General features: G+C 37.2%; 1 protein-coding gene across 2 annotated transcripts in view; it reads left to right on the forward strand.

The window, feature by feature from the left end:
- The window catches only part of TUNAR (transmembrane neural differentiation associated intracellular calcium regulator), a 160379-nt gene that overhangs the window by 108895 nt on the left and 38421 nt on the right, over positions 1–13063 (forward strand). The gene's annotated exons all lie outside the window — the stretch shown is intronic.

Here is a 13063-nt window from a genome sequence, read left to right on the forward strand (position 1 = left end):
GACCCTTCCCCAGCTCTGTTGCCCTTCTCTGGACACACTCCAGCCCCTCGGTGTCTTTCTTGTCATGAAGGGCCCAGAGGTGAACACAGGATTTGAGGTGTGGCCTCACCAGTGCTGGGTACAGGGGGACAATCCCTGCCCTGCTCCTGCTGGCCACACTACTGCTGGCACAGGCCAGGATGCCATTGGCCTTCCTGGCCACAGCTGGGCACAGCTGGCTCATGTTCAGCTGCTGTCAAATGGCACCCCCAGGTCCTTTTCCACCAGGCAGCTTTCCAGCCACTCTGTGCACTCTGTCCCCAGCGCTGTGGGGCTGTCGTGAGTGACCCAAGGGCAGAACTGGCACTTGACCTTGTTGAACCTCACACCACTGGCCTTTACCCATTGATCTAGCCTGTCCAGATCCCTCTCCTGAGCCTTCCCACCTTTCAGCAGAACACTCCCATCCAATTTCATGTTATCTTGTGACCAACAACTCCTCTTGTGACTGGTTATTTTTATCTTATTTATTTTTCGTTGTTACACCTTAGCAAATCTGATCTCATACAAATAATTATATTAATTTACTATGATTTGATATTGAAAGGTTCGTGCAGGCATGACTTTTCTGTCTTTTAGGTGTTTGTGAATGGTTTGTGCGACTTTTCATTGCAAGATCTTTCTAAAACTGAAAGTAGGCTGAGTGGTTTTCTCTTCACTAACCTGTCTCTCCTCTCTTTTCCTTTTTTTTTTTTTTAATTAGATGTAGGAGTGGCTTTTCTGAGTTTTGTGGAGCCTAATTTATTTTTGACAGGTTTTCAAAACATAATCATTTATCATCCATGGGACAAAAGGCAGGCTTAAGGAAAATACCTACAGAGAATTTCCACTGAGCCTCTCTTGGAACATCTCATTTAACTATTTTCCAATCTGTTTGTCACTGTTCTGGTTTTTTTACTCATCTCTATCTCTGCAGCTCATTTTCTTCGCTGTAAGATCAGAATTGACATTTTTAGTGAAGATAGAAGCAAAGATGACAACACTGTGACCTTCTCAAGATTCCTGTTGAGGAACAGACCAGCATTTTCTTAATATTCTAATAATAATAAATTTTCTCCTATGTTTTACTTTGTCACAAGTTATTTTTCGCCCTTCTCATGTTATTCCTAGACTGACACTCTAGTTCAGGTTACTTTGTGCCTATGAATTGTCCTTTTTTTGTTCCTTTTGGTTTTGTTTTAGCAGCACTACCAGCTCTCTCCAATTCCTACTCCCCTTTTTACTGACATTTTGTAAAAATCTAATACTTCCACCCCCAAGTGTTTATTGCAATCTGCTGTCCTGAGCTCCATGATTTATGATGTTTGTGTTCTCCCCTCTAACCATCTGAGGCTTGTTAATTCTGTCATCTATTTCATGGTCACTCTCACAGGTTGCTTTGCATCTGCACAATCTCAACCTGTTCTCCCAGGCTGGCCAGACACACAGTCAGAGGCCTTTTCCTTTACTTGCTTTCTTTAGCTTTTGTAGAAACAGATATGTCATTATAAGACTATGTTACTGATATGTTCCTGCTTCCCTGTTTTCCAAGTGTTCTGATGATGAAAGAGTCCACCTCAAACCTGTCCTGTGCTCTTCATATTTTTGCTGGTTGCCCAGAAATGCATCATCCACCTTATGTTTGTGACCAGACCCAAAACATGGCAATTTGCCTTCACCTTCAACATTTTACCAGGTTTTTATTCCTACATAAGCTGTGATTGAGAATAATATCAGCTATCCTTGATACACAGAGAACATGTCTTTTGTTTTATTTTTCAGTGAGAGCCAAACAAAATATATAGACTTATGTCTGCTAAAGAATTAAATTAGGCAGTATGGAAACATTCAAAGTCTGGTACCTTCTCAATCAAATTATCTGTTGGTATAAATCCCATGACTTCAATATGGTTTCTTAAGCAGAAAATTACCTATATTTTCCCCTTGGAAATGAACAAAAAAATGCATGTATTTTCTTAAAATCTCAACTAAAGTTTTGATTTTAATTTAGGAAAACACAAAAAATTTGGACAAATTTTCTGACCCATGTAATTAGAACTTTAAATATTATATCCAGGGTAGCAGACCAGAAGTAGTACTATTTCAAAGAAAAATAAGTAAGATTATGAGAGCAAAGACAAAACCCAAGACAAAGAAAATCACTTTTCAGATCTTGTGAATACTACATTATAAGCAAAGAGGATTTCCCTTTCATATGATTAATTCAGATTTTAATAAGTAAATTCTTCTGCAAAACTGCAGTCAATTTTTAATCATTAATGTAGAAGTTCAAAAAAATGTCTTTTCTCAAGATGAATGGAGAAAAATATATAATATTATTGACTTTCTTAAACCTATCTCATATGATGGATTTATGAAATGAAAATAATATAGGAATTCCTTAAACTGTGACAGGAAATACAAATCAAATGAATGGAAAGGCAGTTGCACTGAAATAGAGACATTTCAGAATATAATGTGTTCACTGCAAAAGGGTCTTCTGTTAAGTACTTCCCATAATTCTGTTTTCAGTGGGGCACCTGACAAGAGACAGGCAGAGATGCATGTGGATACATCATGGTTTTGTTCGCTGGTAGCTGAAGATGGATTAGGGCTGTAGGCAAGCCAGATGCAGTGAGGGCTGGAAGGGTGCAAAATTTTTTGTCCAACCTAGAGTACTGTTTCCTGGTTAGCACAGAACCAAAAGAAACCAAGAAAAACCTCCAGAAATTGCTTACTAATACCTTAGTTCTGATTTAACTCAGCTAAAGGGGAAAGATTATCCAGCCACAGTGATTAGAGGGATAATACCTACAAAGATCAATCAGTTGTGTCTTCTGTCTCAAATGTGATCAGGAAAGGTCAACTGAGTTGTGCAAAGGGTGTGTTTAATTCTATATTACTATCTCTACAGTGTTTCAAATAAATTTTCTGGAAAAGAAAGCATGGCCCCAGGGAGAAGGTTTTATGGCTTAAGGTGATCTGCTGACCAGAGGTCTCAGAAACCCACGGAAAGGATGACCTAGGAATCAAACAGATCTTCCCATGGCTTTGAAAAAGATATTCACACTCATTGCAGGTGGCCAGGCTTGTGGGTTTGCACAGCACCATGGGTTTCTGCAAATTATAGATGATGATTTTTAAAAAAAATTCAATGTGCTGATGTAAAAAAATTTTCTCAAGGAATACAAGAGATTATCATTAGTGATGGCAGTAGGCCTGAACACACAATTACTTGTGTTCCATTTTATTACTACATGTGGGAATTGCTAAATGTTTCTTCTTGCTGTTAGAAAAGACAAAAACCATCATTGTTTTCTTGTAAAAGCTTTCCCCACCACCACTTTCTATTTATTTTTATTTTAATAAAATTTGAGGCTATAACAGAAAGGAAAAGGGATGGACAGAGAATTCTTGCAATGCTTTTCTTAGAAGTAGGGTATTTTTTTTACTCTTCTACTCTGAGATATAAATTCCCAACACCAAAGAATGAAATAATAGGTAAAATTTCTCAAAGGTCATAAAACTGGAGCAAAATTTCCAATGCCTGCAAAAGCATCACCACAGATAGGCAGAAGTATGTCTCATAGTCATTCAGCATTTTGTGTGAAAGTAATTGGTTCATACTATTTAAAACCTGTCCTGACATGAGAAAAAAGGTTAAGTCTCACTTGAATTCATGGAAATTGATCTCAAAACACATCTTCACAGAGCAGCAGATACCAAAACTAAAAACAACTTCAACATCCATTGCAGAGCACTTGAATAAAGCCCTTGTCTATGTTAGATTCTCATCCCTATTCTTTTTAACTAAAGCACATCTTATGCCTAATGTGCACTGGAAATCAAATTCAGGAATTACATAATTTGCTACAAGAGAAATGAGTGGCTGCCTTAAGGGGTCATCTCCCTTTCTGCTACTTCACAATAAATCTGAATGAAATCCTATTTCAATGAAAGCAGTCACTAGATGGAAATAGAGCAGAATTTCATCTCTAAATTTTAATGCTGAAACAGAAAAACTAAAAGTTACCATTCAAAAAGTGCTTTTGATGCATCTTCCCTACTTTACAATAATTTAGATGTTCACATATTTCCCTAAATTGAATAATTATAATTTCTTTTTTGTTTTCTTCTTTTTATGCAAAAACATAAAACCCCCTTTATAATAATTTTTGAGAGCATGGGAAACACCAGACTAGAGGAAAAAATATGACTGATTGTGTATAATTTTCTTCCAGCATAGGCCAACAAAACTGCCAAGATGAAATTTGTTGTTGCCTTATTTCTTGTAACATACCCTTTTGGTGGAAAACCATTGATTTCCAGTTGTTAAAGCTACAGGACCCATTTCCAAGCAGAAAAAAACAGATGATGGGGATACTGGAGCATACAGTCACGCCAGGACAATGGGCAAGGCATCTCTGCTGTGTGTTGAATTAGGCTATGCATAATACGGACTCTAAAATTTTTAGATTGACAGAGAGGAGTTTTTTTTTTAGGACCTATTCCTTTTTTTTTTGTTGTTTTTGGCTATAGGAAAAACAGCAAATTTTTTTTTAATATAGGAAATCCATTTCAGCATTTTTAACTTTTCTTTCTTCTCATCTAATATGCATTCTCTTACGATTTATTAAGAGGTATAGAACCTCTTGTATGTATTCTGTTAAAACTGTAGAGAAATCAAGTACTGGAACAATGAAATATTGTATAAAAGGATGGAGAAATATTTATGCAGAATCTTGTGGAATTTTTATGTGTTTGCTGCATATAAATTAGCCATATATCTTCACCGAGACAAGAATAAATAAGTTCTCTGGGAAGAAAATTTGAAGTTTTAAATAAATAGCTGATGGACAAAGCTGAAATAAAAAAAGAGATAACAAAAAGCAGAAAAATATCTATTTTCTTTGGTTTAGTTATGAATCCCATTGTTCTTTCTGATATTTATGCACTTGAAAGTGTAAGGTCTATGAGATGAACAGCATTCTAAAAATAGGCATATTGGGGGAAACATTTCTGTAAATTCACTATGAGTGAGGATTCTCTCCTTGTTCTGGATTTCATCACAAAATTTTTGTGAAATTCCATTAAACAATAATTTATTAAGAAAATTTTGCATAGCAGAACAAATGAGCAGAAAAATTTCTTTATTTTGTCCAGCTTGAAATCCTTTAAATCAGAACTATAACTCTTAACAATGATCACCTCTGCAATGGTGTTGTACTTTATGAGAACTAGTTGGGAAAAGTTTGTACAGTAGATGTTTAGAGAGAGAAATACAATGTCAGAGATGAAATAAATTACAGAACTAGGTATATGTTCTTACTATGTGTTCATACCTATTAAATTATTCCTCACTCTATGAAACAAAATATATTTTTGTGCAAATATTCCTAGTTGATTCTCTATATCTTCATGAGTATGTGTATAATCTATTAAATTACAAAACAAAACAACAAAAACCTGTATTTGATGACCATTAAAGAAAAAAAAAAGAACCCCAAACTTGGATATAGAAGATCTTGAGAGAAGGTGTTAACATCCAGAATATTACACTTCCTCATCACCTCAAAGAGGACTGTTGAGCGTGCAACTTACTGTGTATTATATTAGGGTTGCAATTACAGGCTGATGTTTTCTAGTAAATGGCACCTTCCTCAGAGATTATCAATCGTCTAAAATTTGATTATTATCCCATGACCCCTCCAGTTCTCCCTTCCTCCCCACACCCTAACCTCACATGCACATATTAGAAGCCGTAATGTATTAAGTATATGGGTTTTCAAAACACATGGGCAAACACTTTTCCATTTCCTGTAACTTATCTGTGAAAATACTACCTGGTCTTTATTTTCTGCTGCATTTTCATATGTATTTTTAAGATCTTAAGAAGATCCTATGTTGAGGAAATAGTATATGCAAATGGCATTCAAAACCACTACACTTGTGGCTGTATTAAGATTGTACATGCGAGTATAGTGCTGTCACTGACTGACTTGGAGGATTTTAATCTTCCACTTTAAGACTATTTGGTGGCAGCTGTTTGATAAAAGAAGTACTTCATATATCATTTGAAAAACTTAGCTGAGGATAATATGATTATCTAAAACTGACTGCAGAAAAAAATATATGCGGTTAGAAGGAAATAAGCATATGTAGACGAGAAGAGCTTTACAGGCTGTCTTCATAGGAGATAATTTTTCTTCACAGAATATAAATATATCTTTCATCCAGTATTGGATGTTAAAATTGTTATAATACAGAGGAAAATTCACAAATGAAATGTTGGAATTATGTTTTTATGAAAAGTGTAGCCTTTAAACATACATCTTCTAGAACAGAGTCATTCAACATATATGGAACTGCTTGAGCTTTCCAACAGGTCTGGACATGTGTCTGCAAAAGGAAATCTGTTACAAGCAATTCAGTGTGACACTCCTTGTGCATGAGGACAGCCAACCCCCCTGCACTGACTGTAAACCCACCCTGGCCAAGCTGCTGGAACAGAGCCAGCTGAGATCCAGGACCTCAGAAGGGTCACTGCCCAGGGGCTGCTGCTGGAGAGAAGTAGATAATGTTCAGCTGGGAAATTACTGTGGGGCAGCAAGCCTGGATTATGATCTCTGGCGTCTTTGCTGAGTTAATTTTTTCCAAAACCTTCAACTATAGTATTCACAGAACCTTAGTCCTAATGTTTCCCATAAATTTCAGGCTCATAATGGCATTACAAGCTAATTCAGGGACACTGCTTATATTTTCAAGGAGCTGAAAGTGTCTAGCCTTTGACCATTGTCCTTCTCTAACTAATTCAGCTTTATGGTAAACAAATTATGAAAACATATTGTCCATTAGATTTGTTATGCTAAAAACAAAGAAACAAGTCTTCTTTCCATATGATAAGAATTCCCAATCAGATTCTAACAAGATAGCTTATAAAAGAAGTTGTTTTCCAACATATGTAGGAGAAAAAGAAATTAAAATAATCAGAAATTTCCAACTGTGAAGTTAAATACAGAGTTTAGGAAAATGCTGTGTTAGCACAAGTTAATTCTTCAACATAAAATGGCAATAGAAAAGCTTGAGCTTTTATAGCTCCTTTTAAACCAGTTGCTAAAATATTTCATGAAATTTAACTATTTAGGAGTATCTAGAATTCAAAACCACTCATGTGTAAAATGCTCGTGTTACTGAAGGCTGCTCAAGAACAGGAGCTTAAGATGGAGCGTGAGAAAAATACATTACTCAATAGAAATTGTAGAAATTATTTTATGTAGTTAGAAGGCAATTTCCTGAGTTGGATTTTGTCCAAGGTTCTGCATTTGTCACCTGAAGCTTATGGGAAAGACCACACGATCTTTCACGAGCACAACTTACCGTGACCTTTGCTTTAATGCTTCAAGACAGAAGATTCAGGGTAGCTGCTCCTGACAAAGTGCTGGTACAGATATGGGTAACAGTACTATTTATTCCTTGCTTGTCTCAAGTCCCTGATTTTGTTGTTCTTGGATAAATATAAGAGATATTAAAAAACAGAATGACTATAAAATAATCTGGTAGACTCGAGATGAGTAGTGTTACCTTTCAGTGTTAGATTGTGAGTTTGCAGACCTAAAACCTCCTGTTTTGAAGTGTATATGGTACAAGGATTTCCAAAACTGGAATTTTGCTTCCTGACTTCATAAAATGGTGGGGCTCTTTAAAATTCAGTACACCAAATGTGCAAAGCATTGTGCCATAACCCAGTGTTATCTGATTCCAAAGATGAGGATAAAAATACAAACCAAAGACCAAACAACAGAATATTTTTTAGGAAAAAGGAAGAGCAAAACAAATCAGTGGCTGTCTGTGGACTAAAAAGCAAGAACTTTGTTATGAATAGAACTGTTTGACTTTAGATGGTGTTTGTGGATTGCATCTGTGGATTGCAAGGCATTCTATTAATGATAATGAAATCATCAGTGTCTTTTTGTGGAGAGTAAATGATATGTCCGTTTTGCATATGGGTAATAATATTGGCCCTCGTCTTCCAATACTGCTCTTGACTGCTCCCTTCAAAAGCTGCAAGATGAAATTAAATTGAGTTATGATGATGGAAAAAATAACCAGGTTTTTGGACTGAAATCCCTTGAACCTTTACAGATTATTTTTTGTATGATTGTCACAGGAGTGAGTTTACACTGTGAGAATGCTAATTGTGTCTAGTTAAGCCATGTTAATTATAGTCCTCTTTACATGTAGCTCGATTGATATATTATGGCTCTGTTGAGTTAATGAGTCACATGATATGCAAACATTCTTTTTGTTCAAAGTTAAAAAAGTATTACTGCACGTACTCTTTAAGTGCTCAGGAGAAAGAACTGGTCGCAGGTGCTCTATAATGCAAATGTTGTATGAATGGATGACTGGGCTGAGTCTTCCATATATGATCTTTTCTTTACAATCCCAAAAATCTTCCTCATGCAATGCATGAATCAAGACAGAAACTGATATAAGATATCTGTGGTTCATTTATTTTGGTTTTATGAACTTTACAGTCTAGCATGCAGTGAGAATGATTGTAATACCTCCATAATATTTAATCACTGTCTTTTCTTGAAGGAATTCAGTCAGAGAAAAAATTGAGAAGAAATAAAACAGAGTCTTTCCCATCTGTTCAAGATGTGCAAAAATAAAAATCTTCTCTTACAGCTAAGCTTGAGAGCAAGTTGGGTACTTCTGACAAACAGGCAAAACTGGGTCAAACATTCATTAGATGATCTCCAGAGGTTCCTTCCCACCTGAATTAACCAATAAGCTTATATTTGTAAAATATAATAGTCCAACACTTGTTGCCATTACACCCCTGGTTGTGATCCCTTTGGGATTCTAGTTGGCCATCTCTTACACTCACTGAACGAGTAGCACCTGGAGGAAAACAATGCATGCTATTAAAACTAAAGCAAGGAATAATACAGACTTGTGTGGCTTGGGGAGTTAAAAGAAGTTAAAAAGTTCTAGCACTCAACTTTTGCATACTTTTGAGCTAGAAATTGCCATTCTGATCAGATGAGACAGCATAACCATCCATAAATAAGATCATAGCTAATATGTATCAGTGCAGTGCAAAACTACATAGCTTAAACAGCTCCTTTGGCAGATTGTTGGTGGTGACTTTTAATTTGCAAATGGAATTGAAAGGGTGAGGCAGTATTTTCTGAAATTGTTCCAGCTCAGATTTCAAGAACTTGACCCAGTCCTTGGTGAGAAAGTAGTTTGGTTCTAGGTAGCCAGATCCCAGGCACCTCTATGTCATGTAGCAAACACAGAACAACTGAAGGAATTGCCCTCAGTAAGAAATCTTAGTAAAATATAGTGCAGAAAGACAGGCTAAAACTATTTAAGATGAATAACCAAATTAAAATAATTCTTACTTGCCCCCCGCCAAGTTTTACCAGGGATCGGATCAGAAGAGAATTTGACCTAGGCAGTTAATTCCATGACATGATTAAATCACAGGTTGGGGTATCTTCTGCCTTCTTACCTGAATTCAGAATCCCAGGCTGTTTGCTTCACACCTTTGTCCTTTTTACATGTGTTTCAATGCTGTCATACATTTGCCTCCTCAACCCGCACCTCTAGCTCTCTTCCCACAGACTTTTGTTCCCCAACATGTCTATTTTTAGCCGTGCCCTTAGCTTTTCTACCGCTAATTTTATCTTTGATTTGGCCTCAGTCATGCTCTTTCTGTTTCACCTCCATTTTGTAACTTATCTTTTGTTTCTAGGGTTCTGAGGGGTAATTGAGCAGATTAGAACTTTCTTTTCAGGAGCCTCTTTCAAGAGCTAATGGACTTCAGTGTGGGCCCTATAGAATTCATGAAACTCTGAGGAAAAAAACAGCATTATCAATATATCCTTGGCAGCTTATTACAGTATTCCCTCATTCATCACATGTGTGATGTCTGAAATGAATGTGTTGTAACCTTCTCTTAAAGCAGCTGGAATACCAGAATAATTTTCCTTTGATAAAGCGTTTCTGTCTCTGAGAAGAGACAGAATTTTTTAATTTTTGAAAAAAATTCTTCCTCTTTCTCAAGCTTGGCTCAGATATTTGGATACTGATACTGAGCACAGGACAATAAATAAAAAGTTGTTTGTCAATTTAGATTCATGTTGACGTGTGTGTTGGCATGATATAGATATGTTTAAATACAGGTTCTACTGTTTTACAGGGAACACCAGATAGCCCAACAGCAGCCTGTCCAGTTCTGCTGTGTGAGAATTGATTCAATATCTGACATAAAAGAACTGTTTGAGCTTAATTAAATACAGTTCTTTAATTTCTTACTGTGGCTGCTACAAGTAGAGGTGATCACAAATTTTTATTTTAAAATATGGCTGAACTCAAGCCACAACCAAATCCTGAGTTGCAGATGCAGCTTCCTTAATCTCATGTACTGGAACTTGTTCTTTAAGCACAAATAAATTTATTCCAGATATGAATATGGATATGCACAGAGTGCATCAGGATTTATGATTCTGGCTAGAAATAAAAGTAATGTTATTGTTAAAGACACTCATTCCACCTCTGTTTATCTTTGTGTTTCTTGTTTATTGTTCCTTCTCACAAGGCTTTGCACCCTGGACAGTGCTAACTTTTAGTAGTTATGTCTTTCAGTATTTTCTTTTTGGTCTTGGGACTGTTTTACCATTTGATTATATTTCACCAAGGAAATAATGCAGAATGTACTATTTAATGAAAACAACTTGCCAAGATACAGAAGGACAATTGCTTTGATGAGGATTCTCTGAGCAGGATACAAAGAAAAAGAATATTTGGAGGTCTCTGGTGCTTGGGGAGATTAATGTATTTCATAAAATTAATTGATCCCCATCTGTCAAAGGCTTTTTTCATCATGCTGGAATAGTGTGTAAGAAAATCCAGATGACACAATACAGCATTATATTATGCTTGAGGAGCTTGTATACCCTTAGTCATTTTCTTCTCACCTTCAAAAAGTACTGAAGATGCTCAGAGCCTTTCCTGGGACAGTCAGACTCTCCCAGGATGAGAGGGGAATACCCATAAGTCCTCTGCAAGGGTAGTGTCACCTTCCTATGCAAAAACAACCCTTGGAACAAATTCAATTTTTTACAGTCAGTAGCTGAAATGCCATGTCTCATGGAAAACTATAGATCTTCCAATGTTATTAATATCCTACCTTTGGGACATACACACATTGACCTCTGTTCCCAAAATGTATCTTTGAGTGCTGGAAGTATTTTGAACAAAATATTAGGCAAAGATCATTGCATCTGATGGAAGAGGGATAATTCAGACATTCAAAATAATTTCCAGAGGCAGGTGCACTTTGTAGTGTCAAAACATTGAAGTTCTTGATGCTTAACAAGATAGTGACAAATTTCATGGCCACTGACCTCTGTTTCTGGAAGAAGCTACTGATATCTTATATCTGTCTTTCTAATTTTTTTCTTCTCCCGCTGCCCAATGTTAAAATGCACCAGTCTTTCAAAGGTTCATTCAACATCAGACCTCTTCAAAGATTTCCCAGGCTTGTAACCCAAAATAGGAACCCTGGGCAAGCTAAAAATACACAATGCATTGCAAGCATATTTAGAAGTCAAATGTGAGTAGAAAACAGGATGTGCATTGAGCTTTCTGCCATATAACACCAGAGACTTTATTGCAGTGGCAGTGCTGGAGTAGTCCCTCATCTGTACTTTCAATCCAGTGTGTGCTGGTGTGCAAAAAGCGCAGTGTGCTGCACCAGTGGCAGTTTCTCTGTGGGTGGAAGTGCAGTTTGCTTGCATGTGCCATGTTAGATGATGCAATTGCTACTTTACTGCCTTTTCTTCACAGGGGTGCTGCATGTGGTGCTCTGGAAAGCAGCTCTGTGCCAGTGGGAAGGCTCAAACACCCAACCAAACTGCAAAGCTGACGAGGAAGAGGGAAATTTTCTTAGGGATCCAGTAGAATCTGAATGAAGTTGATACAACTCTAGATGTCACAGCTTTCAGTGGGAGTGACTGTGGGCTGGGATTTTCTGTTCAACGCTCAAAAAACTGCGCTCCCACCTTCCTATCTGTCGCTGTTCAGTGGGGTTGTGAGGCAGCTGGGTTGCTGTGTGTCTAGAAAGAGTATTTGCCTTCCATTCGGGCATCAAATATAGAAAGAGAGTAGTTAGCATATCTAGGGCTCAGGGATGTAAGAGCAATTGCTTCCCCTACAGGATCAGCCCCCAAAGCTCCCTCAAATGGAAGGCAGTTTTCCATGAACATGTAAGCCTGAAATACTCAGATTGCAGCAAAATGCAGTATTGTGACGGTAGAAGAGAAAGGAATATACAAACTAAGTGCTACAGCATTTTGAGGCAAAGCCCTGAGCTATCAATGATTTGTTCTGTGCCAAGGATGTGGTATTTGCTGTATCTGGCATGTGCAGTTCCTCAGAGCTTAAATATGAAACATGGCCCTGCTTATTTTCTCCATTTTTCACATTTTCAGTGTATAACAGAGATGCACTTTGACTCCAACCTCTTTAACAGCAAGGGGCAATGAAAATAGGAGTTAATTGGTTTTTTCAAAATATGATGTTTTCACTGATTGGAAGGGGCCAGATCAAGCTCTGCTAAGGTGAGAAATGACCCAGAGTATGGCAGGGTTAATAACTAGAAAGCTTTAAAGTAAAGAACACTGTGTTCTGAAAGATTTGGTGGTACTGCAGGTGGATGGTATGTGTGGAAAGTATGAAAGGTGACAGCTGGACAGTAAATTCATGCAGCTGAGGAGTTTCTTTGTTTTATGCTTGAATAGCATTTGGCTCAGTGGCATTTTGGTCTGTGACTGGCCTCATCATACAAATAAATGGACTGTTTTCTTTTTGGCCCTGAAGGGAACAGGCATGTGTTTGTGCTGCATATGTTATCTGAGCAGATTCAGACCCAGCATCACACTGTCACATCCAGGACAACTTCAGGTCAGAGCAGGGTTTCAACCAGATCCTTCCAAGTTGTTTTGGTGACTTTGTGATCTAGCTGTGTCTT

Source organism: Pseudopodoces humilis, chromosome 7, assembly GCF_049639895.1.
Source record: "Pseudopodoces humilis isolate 2021_Gansu_Grassland_sample_001 chromosome 7, ASM4963989v1, whole genome shotgun sequence".
NCBI lineage: Eukaryota > Metazoa > Chordata > Aves > Passeriformes > Paridae > Pseudopodoces > Pseudopodoces humilis.